The 13,973-nt window shown below is 41.0% G+C and overlaps 1 protein-coding gene across 4 annotated transcripts in view; it reads right to left on the minus strand.

Moving 5' to 3' along the window:
* Nucleotides 1-13,973, minus strand: part of REV1 (REV1 DNA directed polymerase) — a 339,104-nt gene that overhangs the window by 259,381 nt on the left and 65,750 nt on the right. The window lies entirely within an intron of this gene.

A 13,973-nucleotide genomic window follows, 5' to 3' on the forward strand; every position in this document is an offset into this window, starting at 1 on the left:
ATAGATAGTCTCTAAAGACAGTGAGATATCAAGCCTTACATGCGAGAGGCATCACAGGATAGAGACTAAGCCTGAGCAGTAACCAGACAGCTTTTATGGCTTTCTGACATACATCACACAGTGGCCGTGCTAGGCTACCCTATGTTAGATATAGAACTATAAATTTGATAAGCCAGTTCAATGATGAGATGGGTGTGTTTTGTGAGAACCGATAGCCAGACGTCTTCAGAAAACACCTTTACAGGTAAGCAAATTTGCTTTCTCAGAGGACAAGCAGGATATGCATTCTTCACATATGAGAAAAACTAGCTACAGACTAGGCTGCCTTCAAACTACAAGGGGAAGTAACAAAACAAATAATTATACCAACCTGGAAATAATAAAAATGGTTGTTAGGTTGGATAAAGTAAGATTCCAAGCATCAAAGAGCCTCTGCAAGACAGATTGATCAAAACTATTGTCACTTCCAGACAGTAATGGAATATAAATGTGTGGATGGATCTCCAGGTTACAACCTTGCAAATAAGTACATAAGTATTGCCACACTGGGACAGACCAAGGGTCCATCAAGCCCAGCAACCTGTTTCCACAAGAACAGATTTAAGTTGGGTCACTGCTGCAACAATGAGCCTTGATATGCCCTCCCCGACAAGCCACGGAATCTTAGCAGAGATTGGGTGGCAACACCGGTAATTAGGAAGTAAAACCAGTGCTGGGCAGACTTCTACGGTCTGTGCCCTAATTGTGACTGAACAGATATGGATGGGCTGGAGTGTAAATTTTAAGGGGCTTTGACTTTAACTTCAGAAATTTTAGTACACGAACAGTACTGGGCAAACTTCTACGGTCTGTGCCCTGAAAATGGCAAGGAGAAATCAAACTCGGGTATACATATAAAGTATCGCATACCATGTATAAAGAGTTTCTCTTGTTGGACAGACTGGATGGACCACACAGGTCTTTATCTGCTGTCATTTACTATGTTACTATATATATTCCAGCAATCTTAAACCCAGTCTTTAAAGTTATACTGTGTCAAACTGGCAGGGCTTAGCAGAAAACCATGACTTCTGGCAGAAAACTGGAGTCGTCTTCTCTTCTCTTTTAACCCTTAACAGCAAATGCTTACAAGAAACTTTTCCACCAAAGAAATCTCCTAACCACCATTCAAGACTCCCAAATACATTTAAAGGGCTTATCTTAATTCCTTTTCCATTTTTTCCTCCTATGAGGCATCTGTGCTCTGCATTCTGCCTTCCTCCCATGGGGCTTCTCCAAATCTGGTTTCAGGAACCTCCTTGCCCTGAGAATGGTTAACCTGTACCTTGTTCCTGGCGCAGCATCTATTTTAGAGACCTCATTGCCCAGGGTTGGATAGCCCATTTACTCCAGCTACCCAGTTCTGAGGGAGTTCCTTTCTCTCCTTCTGCCACACGTCATATAAATGGAGAATATATTGTATGAATAACTCCAATGAGAATGGCCTATCAAGGAGTAAGTGGTGATCAACAGTGTTGAAAGCAGCAGAAAGTCCTCGAATGTTAAGAATTTAGTAAAGGCCCTTGTATTATAGCAGGAACAAGTTATCAGAAAATTTAGCAAGAGCTATTTCTGTAGAACATAGAGGCTGAAAGCCAGATTAGAGCAGATCAAGATGAGCTTGAAATTAAAAAGTGAAGACAGAGGAGATGGACACATTTGAATAGTCTGAATAAAAACAAGGAGGAAAATAGATCTATAGTTAGTGGGACAGGTAGGGTCCAGCAAAAAATATTTGGACAGTATGATCACAGCATGTTTGAAGGTAGAACAGCTGCAGTGGAAGGTTTATGTTTATTAGAGTTTTGATATACCACCTTATCTTACAGAAGGTTAAAGCGGTGTACAATATAAAACAAGTACAGAAAGGAAACGCCAAATAAAATAGTAAAGAATAAAAACCATTCATACTTAGCAAAATTAGAGAGTGTAGTAGGGGGGTGGGGAAGGGGTGGAAAAGAAGCTATTGTGCTTAAAAGCCTTTTTGTCTTAGATTTTACACATACGGACAAGCAACTTAAGAAGGTATAAAACCAAAGGCAGTTTGAAAGAAAAAGAATTTTAATTTGGTTTTTCGGCAAAGATTGCTCAGACCTAATGTCCAGAGGTAAGCAGTTTCATAGATGTGTGCTAAGAAAAAGAAAGCGGAGTGACAGGTAGACTTGTAGTGAGCTTGTTTAGGGGCAGGCACTACAAGACAATTAGCATGTAAAGGGCAGAGCGCACGGGAAGGGGTGTATGGAATAATGAACGATGAAAGATAAGGGGGATTGTTAATGTGGAGGGTTTTATGGGCAAGAAGAAGGATTTTAAATTGAATGCAGTAGAAAAGAGAGTCAGTGCACTTTTGCTAATAGCGGAGTAACAGAATCAAACTGCAGAGCCTTGAATAACAGATGGACATGAGTTTTGGAGGAGGCAACCAGGGCCGTGCCTAGGGTCTCCGGCGCCCCCCTGCAGTTGGCGCCCCCCCCCTCCGGCGCCCCCCCTGCAGTTGCCCCCCCCCCCCCGAAAACGATCGCTACACTACCCGCCCTCTTCTCCCCAGATCCTTTTCCTTTTTTTTTTTTGTTTAAATTTACCTCTGTCCGACGGCAGCGTAGCGTTAGTGAGAAGGAGGCGGCGCTCCCCCGCCCCGACGTGTCAGTCTTCCCTTCGCTCAGTGTCCCGCCTTCTTCTGACGTCATTTCTGATGTCAGAAGAAGGCGGAACTGAGCGAAGGGAAGACTGACACGTCGGTGCGGGGGAGCGCCGCCTCCTTCTCACTAACTCTACGCTGCCGTCAGACAGAGGTAAATTTAAACAAAAAAAAAAAGGAAAAGGATCTGGGGAGAAGAGGGCGAGGTAAGCACGGGGCGGCGGCGGCGGGGCGCCCCCCCCCCCCAGAGGATGGCGCCCTCCTGCCATGCTTACCTCGCTTACCGTGTTGGCACGGCCCTGGAGGCAACCCGTGTAAACTGTATTGCAGTAATCAAGCCGGTATATAATAAATGAGAGAAGTGTGAAGAAAAATCCAGGAAATGCCTGATGGAACGTAGCCTATGAAGCCAAAAGAAACCTTTTAGCACTACCTGAGAGATTTATTTTTCGAATGCAAGTTTGGAATCAATGATACCGGAGTACTTGAATGAAACCATAGGGGTGATTGGAAGGCTGAACAATGAAACAGGATTTGTGGGTTTTAGAAAGAGGTCCAGTAATCAGCAGGCAGTAGTTTTTGCTAGATTGCGAACAACCAGTGAGATAGATGCTGCAAAGCAGTATGAAGAGGAGCAAGATCAAAGTGAAAAGGAAATACTGGACAGATCAATAAGATATCATCTCCACAGATGAAGACTTGGATATTGAGGTCTTATTGAAGCTGCCTGCCTTATATATAGATCGCTGCGTTCTGTTAAAGCATCTCCTCTTCTGAAGGATCTACATTGGTTACTTATCAATGAAAGAATTTCATTTAAGCTCTGTGCTCTTGTTCATCAGATTCTTTATGGTATCTTACCATCTTATGTGATAGATCTCATTAAGTTATCACCACGAAATGCCACCTCATCATCTAGAGAATACCTAATATTACATTTCCCAAGTCGTAAAAACTTAAATCTACAAAACTATCGATAATGCTAATTTTTCTTACCAAAGTACCAAACTCTGGAACTCATTACCCAAATATATCAGACACTCAGTTGATTATATGTCATTTAGAAGTTTAGTTGATATGTCATTCAGAAGTTTACTTAAAGTCCACTTCTTTAGATCTGTGTTCAGCTAATATGAAAATAATTTTTAAAATAATTGTATTCTTGTATTAATATTAATTGTCTTGTAATGCTGCATCTTAATTTGTTATGTAAGCCACATTGAACCTGAGCTTTCTTGGGAAAATGCAGGGTAGAAATTTCATAATAAATATAATAAATAGTAAAGTAGCAAGAGGGCTGATGAAAATATTGAACAAACGTGGAGAAAGGACTAAACCTTGAAGTACTCCTGAACAGAGGGGGAATTTAGAGGACATCCTGTAAGGGGTAACTACTGAAAAAGTATGATCTGAAAGGAAAGAAGTAAACCAAGCTAGAGTATGGCTGATGAAAGGACAGACAGAAGAATATCAGTAGGGGAAATACGGCTGAGGAATTAGGTGGGAATGGGACTAAAGGACTAGGTAGTAGTTTGGAAGAGAGAAAAATGTACAGTTTCTCCCTCTCAGATTTTAGAAAAGAAAGTGTGACAGAGGCAAGAGAAGTGACTTGGTAAACAGCTTAAGATCTGTCTTCTGAACCTTATCATGAAAACTGTAAGCTATAGTCTACAGATAGAATGAACGGTGGACTGGAGGTACTTTGGGGAGAGAGATGAGTTTGAAATAAAGATGATGAGAGCTGATGCAAAGGGAGTTTGTTACATGAACATACTAGAGCTGATTAGAAAGAAAGCAGCGTGAATTCAAAATGCATGAATTCAGCTAGGACACATGATTTTAGCGAGAGGTACTCTGCAAAGCAAACAGAACACAAGGAGCAAATTCTGGAGCTGGGTTTTGGAGAACATTAAAGGAAGATAAGGGGGAAAGCAAGGGCACGCAAAGCCTTATTGACAGACTGATAGTGTAGTGGATGAGAGGAGAGATGAGACTGTGGTAGAAAGTATATACTACTACTGCTTATCATTTCTATAGCGCTATTAGCATCAATTGCCTGGAGATTCCTAAATGTGTTGGTAGTGACTGGACAAGAATGTGGAGGAAGTTGACCAGATGTCAAAGTTATTAGATGATGGTCAGATGGGAAGAAATTAGATGGAGAAGTCTGAGAAAGAGAACAGTTGGAAAAAGGACTAGGTTCATGCAGTGGGCATGCCAGTAGAGAATGTTTGGAAATCAAATGGGAAAGTTAAAGTAATGAGTCAGAGAGGTCATCAGCCTGAAAGTTAAAATCCCAAGAATGAGTAAAGGAAAGATGGTTCAAAAACAGAAGCTAAGAATCAAATTCAGAAGTGACGTGTGGAGGCAAAGGGTCCCTGCATAAAGAATTATATACAGCACTGTATGTTTCTATATAACAAAGATATAAGGGATTATAATAAATCGCACTATCCAGTATTACTAGCCTGACACTGAATGCAGACTCTAGCTGATCTCATCTTTCATGCAGAAGAATGTTGTCTAATAAGCCTCAGCCATGTATCTAGGCAAAGAACGCTGCCAAGGATGCTAATGTACCAGAATGTCTGAGCTATTTGATAGATCATGTAGATTTTCACTCTAAAACTAGAGACAAAAGAACATGTCACAATTCACTTTTTGTTTTCCCACCTATTAAGGGTGTAAAGAGATTTAAAATATTTGATAAGACTTTTAGCAGTTCAAGCATCTAGGCTTTGGAGTGATTTTTTTATGTTTTACTGTACACTCATTCTGCTCTCATTTTAAGAAAAATGTGAAAAACATCTTTTTAAGAGATTTGTTTAAAATTAGTTTTAAGTCAGTTATTTGGGTTCATATTATTCTTACCAAGATACTGTCTTGGCTTTTTTGTTCTGTTTTTAGTTTCAACAATTTTTATTGATGATTCATCAATATAAATAATCAACACGTTCACATTGAGCCTGCAAATAGGTGGGAAAATGTGGGATACAAATGCAATAAATAAATACAACCAAAAAAAGAAATTGTTAACTTATCCTTCTGCATGCGAAAGAGATAATGGTGGCATCATCAAAAAAAATTTTTTTTATATTTCCTCCCTTCCCCAACTCAACCTCAAACCCCATCCCTCTCTCGCACTTTATTATTATCTCAGTTCATCAGGGAAGTGCATAAACATATGAACCCTGTTTACAAAATAGTCACATACAACAACCACAAAGGTCAATGTGCAGTGTAACTATGTATGCCCTGCATCCTATTATAGCCGGAACATTAAATATACTAATAAAACCCCTCCAAGCGAGAGACCTTGTCTCTTTTAGCCTCTCGCGACCTATACACCAACATTCTTGTGACGGGTTATCTAAATATGCCCCATACAAGACATAGAACCTACAAACAGACCACCCCCACGAGTGGTGCAGAAGAGTATCCCCCAAACCTCTCTCCTCCCACTCCCCCCCCCCCCCGGAATCCCCCCCCCCCCCAAAAGAAAACTAGTCCAATGATCGGAAGAGAATTCAAAACAAAACTTCGAGCTCTAGGGGACAGAGACTGTATATATGGCTCCCAAGTAGCGAGGAACAAACGACACCTCCGAGAAGATAACCCAACCACCCAGCGCTCTAATAACATGAGTTCCTGTAATTTATTACGCCAATGCCAATAATCAGGTGGTGACTCCCCCTTCCACATGCAGAGAATAACCCTTTTCCGCAACATACAGGCTTTACGTACTAATAGAAGTGCACCCCCACCATTCAAAGCAAAAGATTCATGTTTATCCAGCAGTGCGCCCAAAGGAGAAGGCGTTATCCGGGTCCTCAACAGGTCTCCCAAAAATTTAAACAGGGACCCCCAAAGAATCTGAACCTTCGGGCATTCCGAATGAAAAAAAAAGAGTTCACCCCATATTTGCATTTAGAGCAAAGAGGCTCCTCCACACCTCCCATTCTAAAAATTTGGGCCTTAGTCAGATATGACCTATGTAGGATTCTGTATTGGCATTCGCGAAGATCCGCGTTCATGGACAGTGTAGGAATACGGGCTGCGCGGCCACCGCCACAGAGAAATCCTGGAAGCACAAGACTCGCTGGTTCTCATAATGTAAGGCTCCCTTCTGTTGCAATGCCCTCAAAATGTCGTTTATGGGCATAATTAAGGACTTTCATGATTACAATTCGTGGGCGGGCCATCTCCGTAAGCACTGCTCCCAACCGGTGCGCTCTCTCAATCCTTAGGGGCCCCTCAGTTAGCGGAAGTTCCAGCACTTTAGTTAGCCAAGTCTCCAGAAAGCTGCGCAGGTCAGACTCTTTTATAGTTTCTGGGAGGCCCACTAACCTGGGATTATTTCGCCGCGATCTGTTCTCCAGATCGTCTAGTTTAGCCTCTAGGTGTTCAATCTTGCTCTGCATTTTCTGCTGCAGACTGTCTTGTTGATTACATTTGTCCTCCACATCCGATAATTGCTGTTGAAAGGTAGTAAGATCGGACCTTAGCCCCTCCAGCTTGCCGGCCATCGCCTCTAATTTACCAGATATGCGCTACAGTTTCCGGTCCACCGTCGGTTCCAGCAGCGCCTAGACCTCCGCCGCTATCTCTGCCACCCATGCAGAGCCCACAGTCAGCTTGCCTGCGGAGCTAGTCTCCGCCATCTTGGAATCTCCCGTGCGGCCTCATGTTCCGTCTTTCCTTTGTGATTTCGCCACCATCAGCGCTTCCAAAAATCTCTGGTCTAGCTTCCCGGGATCTGTGCTCCTTCGCCCACCTTAAATGGGATTTTTTTTGGAGAAGTTCTACCCCGCGAATCGCTCGATGTTAAATGGGGGGGGGGGGGGGCGGAGCTCCTCTCTATGGCTGCCTCTCGCTAGCCTACCATCATGTGATCTCCCTTTTTGTTCTGCTTTATTTTTTTACTTATTGTAAACTGCTAAGAACCTGGTGATTTCAGCAATATAGAAATACATTGCAATTGCAATTGTTGTAATTGTAGAATAACAATGTTATCAACGCTGACATCATGGCCAGACCAGAGGAGGACTATCAGAATTTCCCTTGCAGCTGTGGAGGTACTATGGCTGGAAAACACTGCACACTGCTTATGAAACCCATCTCATTGTGAAGGTGATCCCTTCAACATGGTGCCAGTGAGACAATACTGTGGCCTCTCAAGTCACATCTGAGATAATCAAAGTTATTTGGTATCGACAACAAGGCCAGAATGCATGTCACTAATCCAGCTGCAGCTTGTGATTTCTGTATAAAGGAGGCTCATATCTGAGGCAAAGATGCTTTTATTTGCATTCCATCTGAAGTGCGGCCCCTGCTCTGCCTCTGACTGATCTGTCTGAGGAAAACTGCCACCTGCTGGATGTCCGAAACCATCTCCATTCAGGTTGTATAGTTGCCATGTACAGTTGTTTTGTAAGTGCTATGGGTTAAGAGCAGTGTTTTCCAAGTCCAGTCCTGGAGTACTCCTTTGCCAGTCAGGTTTTCAGGATATCCAAAATGAATATGAATGAACTTGATTTGCAAACACTGCCTCCATTATATGCAAATCTCTCATGCATATTCATTGTGGATATTTTGAAAAACTGACTGACAAAGGGGTACTCTAGGACTGGACTTGGAAAACACTGCTCTAAACCCACAGCACTTACAAAACAACTATGCATCACTTTGCATTTCTTCACATTGAATTTTAATTGCCAAACGTTAGACCATTCTTCTAGCTTCTACAGATCATTTTTTATGCTTTCCACTCCCTCCTGGGTGTCCACTCTTACAAATCTTAGTATCATCCACAAAAAGGCAAACTTTAGCTTCTAACCCTTCGGCAATGTCACTCACAAATATATTGAACAGAATCGGCCCCAGCACCGATCCCTGAGGCACTCCACTACTCACCTTTCCCTCATCCGAGCGAATGCCATTAACCACCACCCTCTGGCATCGGTCCGTCAACCAGTTCCTAATCCAGTTCACCACGTCGGGTCCTATCTTCAAGAGCCTCCTGTGGGGAACCGTGTCAAAAGCTTTGCTGAAATCTAAGTAGATTACGTCTATAGCACGTGCATGATTCAATTCTCCGGTCACCTAGTCAAAGAATTCAATGAGATTCGTTTGGCATGATTTACCTTTGGTAAAACCATGTTGTCTCGGATCTTGTAACTTATTGGCTTCCAGGAAATTCACTATCCTTTCCTTCAGCATCGCTTCCATTACTTTTCCAATAACTGAAGTGAGGCTTACTGGCCAGTAGTTTTCAGCTTCTTCCCTATCACCACTTTTGTGAAGAGGGACCACATCCGCTGTTCTCCAATCCCACGGAATCTCTCTCATCTCCAAGGATTTATTAAACAAATCTTTAAGAGGACATGCCAGAACCTCTCTGAGCTCCCTCAATATCCTGGGGTGGATCCCGTCCGGTCCCATGGCTCTGTCCACCTTTAGATTTCAAATTCTTCATACATACTCTCCTTCCGTGAACGGTGCCATATCCACTCCATTCTCATATGTACTTTTGCCAGTCAATCGTGGTCCTTCTCCAGGTTTTTCTACTGTGAAAACAGAACAAAAGTATCTATTTAGCAAATTTGCTTTTTCTTCATCATTATCTACATAGTGGTTCGCAGCATCTTTCAGTCTCACAATTCCCTTTTTAGTCTTCCTCCTTTCACTAATATAGCTGAAGAAATTTTTGTCATCCCTCCTTACATTTCTAGTCATTTATTCTTCCACTTGCGCTTTCGCCAGACGTCTCTCTCTATTGGCTTCTTTCAGTTTCATCCGGTATTCCTCTCCGTGTTCCTCTTCTTGAGTTTTTCTATATTTCAGGAACGGCAACTCTTTAACCTTTATTTTCTCAGCCACTTGCTTGGAGAACCATATCGGTTTCCTTTTTCTCTTGCTTTTATTTACTCTCCTTACATAAAGGTTTGTGGCCATATTTATAGGTTCTTTCAGCCTGGGCCACTGTCCTTCCACTTCTCATACACCCTCCCAAGCCCATCAGCTACTTCCTCAGGTATTCCCCCATTTTACTAAAGCAAAAAAACAGCACAATGGGCCTTTAAAAACAAAAGGGAACACAGTTTTTTCATTAAAAAAATCCTTTAATAGTGATTGAAGAGAAACCCGACACGGGCCGTGTTTCGGTGCTACTGCACCTGCGTCAGGGGTCTGCATTAAACATATTACAATAAACAATAAAAAAATATATATAAATAAAAACACTTAAATAGGAACCAAGAATATCAATAAAAATAGATAGATCTAGATACATACATACAATAAAATATTATGTATTTCGAACTTGTACCCACTCATTAACAAAGAAATAAGGCAAATGTAAATTGTTTGCTTAAAGATTTTTCATATAAAAAATATATTTCATTTAATAGTAAGAACACACATGCAAATAAACAGATCAAAAAAAGAAAGTGTGTGTAAGCCAACTTTTCATTCTCATTTTCTTCTCATTTTTATTTTTTTATATATATGTGTTTATATATATATATATATATATATATATATATATATATATATATATATAAAAATGAAAATGAGAAGAAAATAATAACTCACCACACCAATGACAAGGAGGCTTCAATAGACTAATTTCAAAAGGCTGATGCTTTCCAAAATTTTGTGTGATATATTCCTTTTTTTAAAAAAAATATATAATATTTGACAGCAAATTACATATTAATATCACATTAAAAAAATTTCAAGCAACATTGCCAACAAATCAGATAATGAATACACAACATGCTAAACACAGATAAATCTAATACATTTGGTTCCCTCTCTTTGTCCCATTTTACTAAAGTCAGAATGCTTGAAATCCAGGACTTTGAGTTTTGAGTGGCTGCCCTCCACTTCAGCTGTCATAGCAAACCAAACTGTTTGATGATCACTGCTGCCCAGGTGGGTACCCACTCGGTCATTTGACACACTATCCCCATTTGTGAGCACTAGATCCAGCGTTGCTCCCTCCCTCGTGGGTTCCGTCACCATTTGTCTGAGCAGAGCACTTTGAAAAGCATCCACGATCTCTCTACTTCTTTCCGATTCCGCAGATGGAACCTTCCAATCTACATCCGGCAGATTGAAATCTCCCAGCAATAGCACCTCTCTCTTCTTTCCCAACTTTTGAATATCTGTGATCAGATCTTTATCTAGTTCCTCCAATTGTGTCGGCGGTCTGTAGACAACACCCACGTGGACAGAGGTTCTATCATCTCTTTTTAAGGTGATCCATATCGCTTCTTCCTTTCCCCAGGTCCCTGTCATTTCAGTCACTGCGATATCATTTCTCACATACAGAGCTACTCTTCCACCTTTACGACCATCTCTATCCTTCCTAAATAGATTATAGCCTGGTATGTTTGCATCCCATTCATGGGAACCATTGAGCCATGTCTCCATGATTGCTACAACGTCTATGCCTCCAACATCAGGGCTTGAAGGTCATGAACTTTATTGCTTAGACTGCGAGCATTTGTGGTCATCACTTTCCATCTACATTTCATTGGAATTTTTATCTTCTGTTTAGTTTCTTGTTTAGTCTCACTTCCTGCTGTGTTGGTAAGAACTGATTTGCTAAGATTGTTGTTTTCGTTGCTTTCTTTTCTACTGACGCATCTTGTCTTTAGCTTTAGCTGGGGGTGACCACTTGAAGTGAACTGCCTCCATATGCCACCCCCGCCTTCTAGTTTAAATGTCTAGAAATATATTGTCTGAATTTCTCCCCAAGGATTTTTTTTCCTGCCACAGTGAGATGCAGCCCATCATTACAGTATAGTCTTTTGTTTTTCCATGTATTGCCCCATCCTCCTATGTACCTAAATCCTTCTTGGTGACACCAGGCTTTGAGCCAGCTATTGAAATTCTCAGTACTTTGCAATCTTTTCTCTCCCTTTCCAAAAGTAGGTAGTACTTCAGAAAAAGCTATTGTTTGTATCAAAGGTTTTAACCCCTCTCCCAGCTCCTGAAAAGCTCTCTGCATGGCAAGTGGGGTATTACTGGACAAGTCATTTGTTCCCAGGTGGATAGCAACATCAGTGTTTGACTCCTTAGTTTCTTCTCTGATTATAGAGATTACTTGCTTGGTACTCCTGGTAGCTGAAGAGCCTGGAAGGCATTTCACTTTGCATGGCCCCTTGAACTGTCAAAGTTAATGCCTCTGATAATGAAATCCCCTAGTAGCAACAGTTTCCTGGTATGAATTTCAACATTAGTGATTTGGGGGTGTCTTTTCTCTTTGGGTACCTTCGTATCTTTTTGTTCCACCTTCATTGCTTTTTCTTCCGCCTCAGTTCTATTTTCAGGAACATCACAGTGCTGTAATGGAGCAAAGGAATTCTGTAGGGGCAACACTTGTGAGGGCGGATGCTTCTGTGCCACACAACGTAGTCTGCCTGAGCCTACCCGTGAACCATCCATTCTTAGGTGGTTTTATCCTTTGAGGCAGTGGTGAGAAGTTGGTATGATTCTGTGCAGTCCTAGAAGCTGCTTTAAGTGCATCCAATTCCTGCTTTACTTTACTGAGCTCCTGTTTTAAACTAGCAAGCTGAGTGGAGGAGTGGCCTAGTGATTAGGGTGGTGGACTTTGGTCCTGGGGAACTGAGTTCGATTCCCACTTCAGGCACACGCAGCTCCTTGTGACTCTGGGCAAGTCACTTAACCTTCCATTGCCCCATGTAAGCCGCATTGAGCCTGCCTTGAGTGGGAAAGTGCGGGGTACAAATGTAACAAAAAAAAAAAAAAAAAGACAGATAGGACAAGCATTAAGTCTCCAGATGACTGGCCTTGAAACTAAAGCACCACAATTATTACAGAGAATAAAAGTCATCCTGATTGGTTGAAATGAGTATAAACAGGTGTACTATGATGGGGTTAACAGTCTGCAAGATTGCCTATGTGTGACTGAGGAGTAAAGTTAATGGGTTTTGGCTTGTCTATATATGACTGGAAAACCCTGGGGAGGGTGGGTGGGACTATAAGTCCCAGTGAGTCAGCCAAGTGCTGTATAAAAAAAAGTTCTCTAGGTATGAACAGAAATGCTACAGTCTGATCAAAGAATTTTCAGTTGATTTAACTTTCAAATTCCACTAGAATATAACTTTCCTTTAGTAAATAAATCTAAATATTCCCAATAATTATAGCAGTTTCATCAATGTAAAATGTAAATTTAAAACCAGTTGAGAGATTTAAGTTTGTGATTTTGCCTAGGACTGGCAGAACCTTTCCACAAAGTTGGAATGCTACAGGACCAGAAGCAGTTAGAAAAGCCAATCTTCTATCAGAGTTAGGCAGGAAAGGAAAGAGGGTATTATTTTTTTTTGTTGTTTTTGTCTTTTTGGGAGGGGGGGCAGAGTTAGAAGACAGAGAAGTGCACCACAGTAGAGATACACGGACAAATTAATTAAGCAATAAGCATTAAAGAGAATATCAGGTAGCTAAACCTATAGCCAAAAAGTTGAGAAGTTAGAATAAAATAATCAGAAATCACTTAGCAGTATCTTGGTTCAGGTCCAGCACATGGATAGGTCCCAGTTCAGACTACAACTATGGAGTCAGGCTGGACAAGAAATCTTGCAACCTCTTAAAAATGGTATGCATGCATAAATTTGTTTTTATTGTTACTTTCATTATTGTGTACATGGTTTATTCTTTAGCACACACTATTTTATTTTACTTTTAGTTTTATAGACACCTTGTCAAGGTAACATCTTTCTATTTCTCAACCATTCATTTGAGTTGGGTTGTTTGTTATGCCTTTTATATTTTGGCACATCTATATATTTTAAGTTATGAATTTTGAATATATTTTACTGTATTTTTGTGAAGTTGTACTCCTGATGTAGGCCCTGTTGCCAAAACACAGTCCATGTCGAGTCATATGAAGAATAGTTAATAAAAGATCTCCAGCCATTTAAGTCTACTCCACTGTTGTTTTCCTGCTTGCTTGCTCTGTGTGGAGTGTGGACTTGAGTTTGTTTTTCTTGCATGTATTGAAGCATGCGAAACTGATGAGCTACAATTCAGGCAGACGGCATTGCTCTCTAGAACACTTTCATGCTTATGTGATCCAAAAGTCTAGGAACTCTACCAAATGGTGTATTTATGTATTTATTTATTTTATTTGTGACATTTATATCCCTTATTATCCCAAACAAGTCTGAGTTCAATGTGGCTTACAATAAACAGTATAGGATACATAAAGAACAATGCATAACAACGTAATTTGTTGTAAGAACCCAAATTTACAATACAATATCATAAA

Source organism: Microcaecilia unicolor, chromosome 4, assembly GCF_901765095.1.
Source record: "Microcaecilia unicolor chromosome 4, aMicUni1.1, whole genome shotgun sequence".
Lineage (NCBI taxonomy): Eukaryota > Metazoa > Chordata > Amphibia > Gymnophiona > Siphonopidae > Microcaecilia > Microcaecilia unicolor.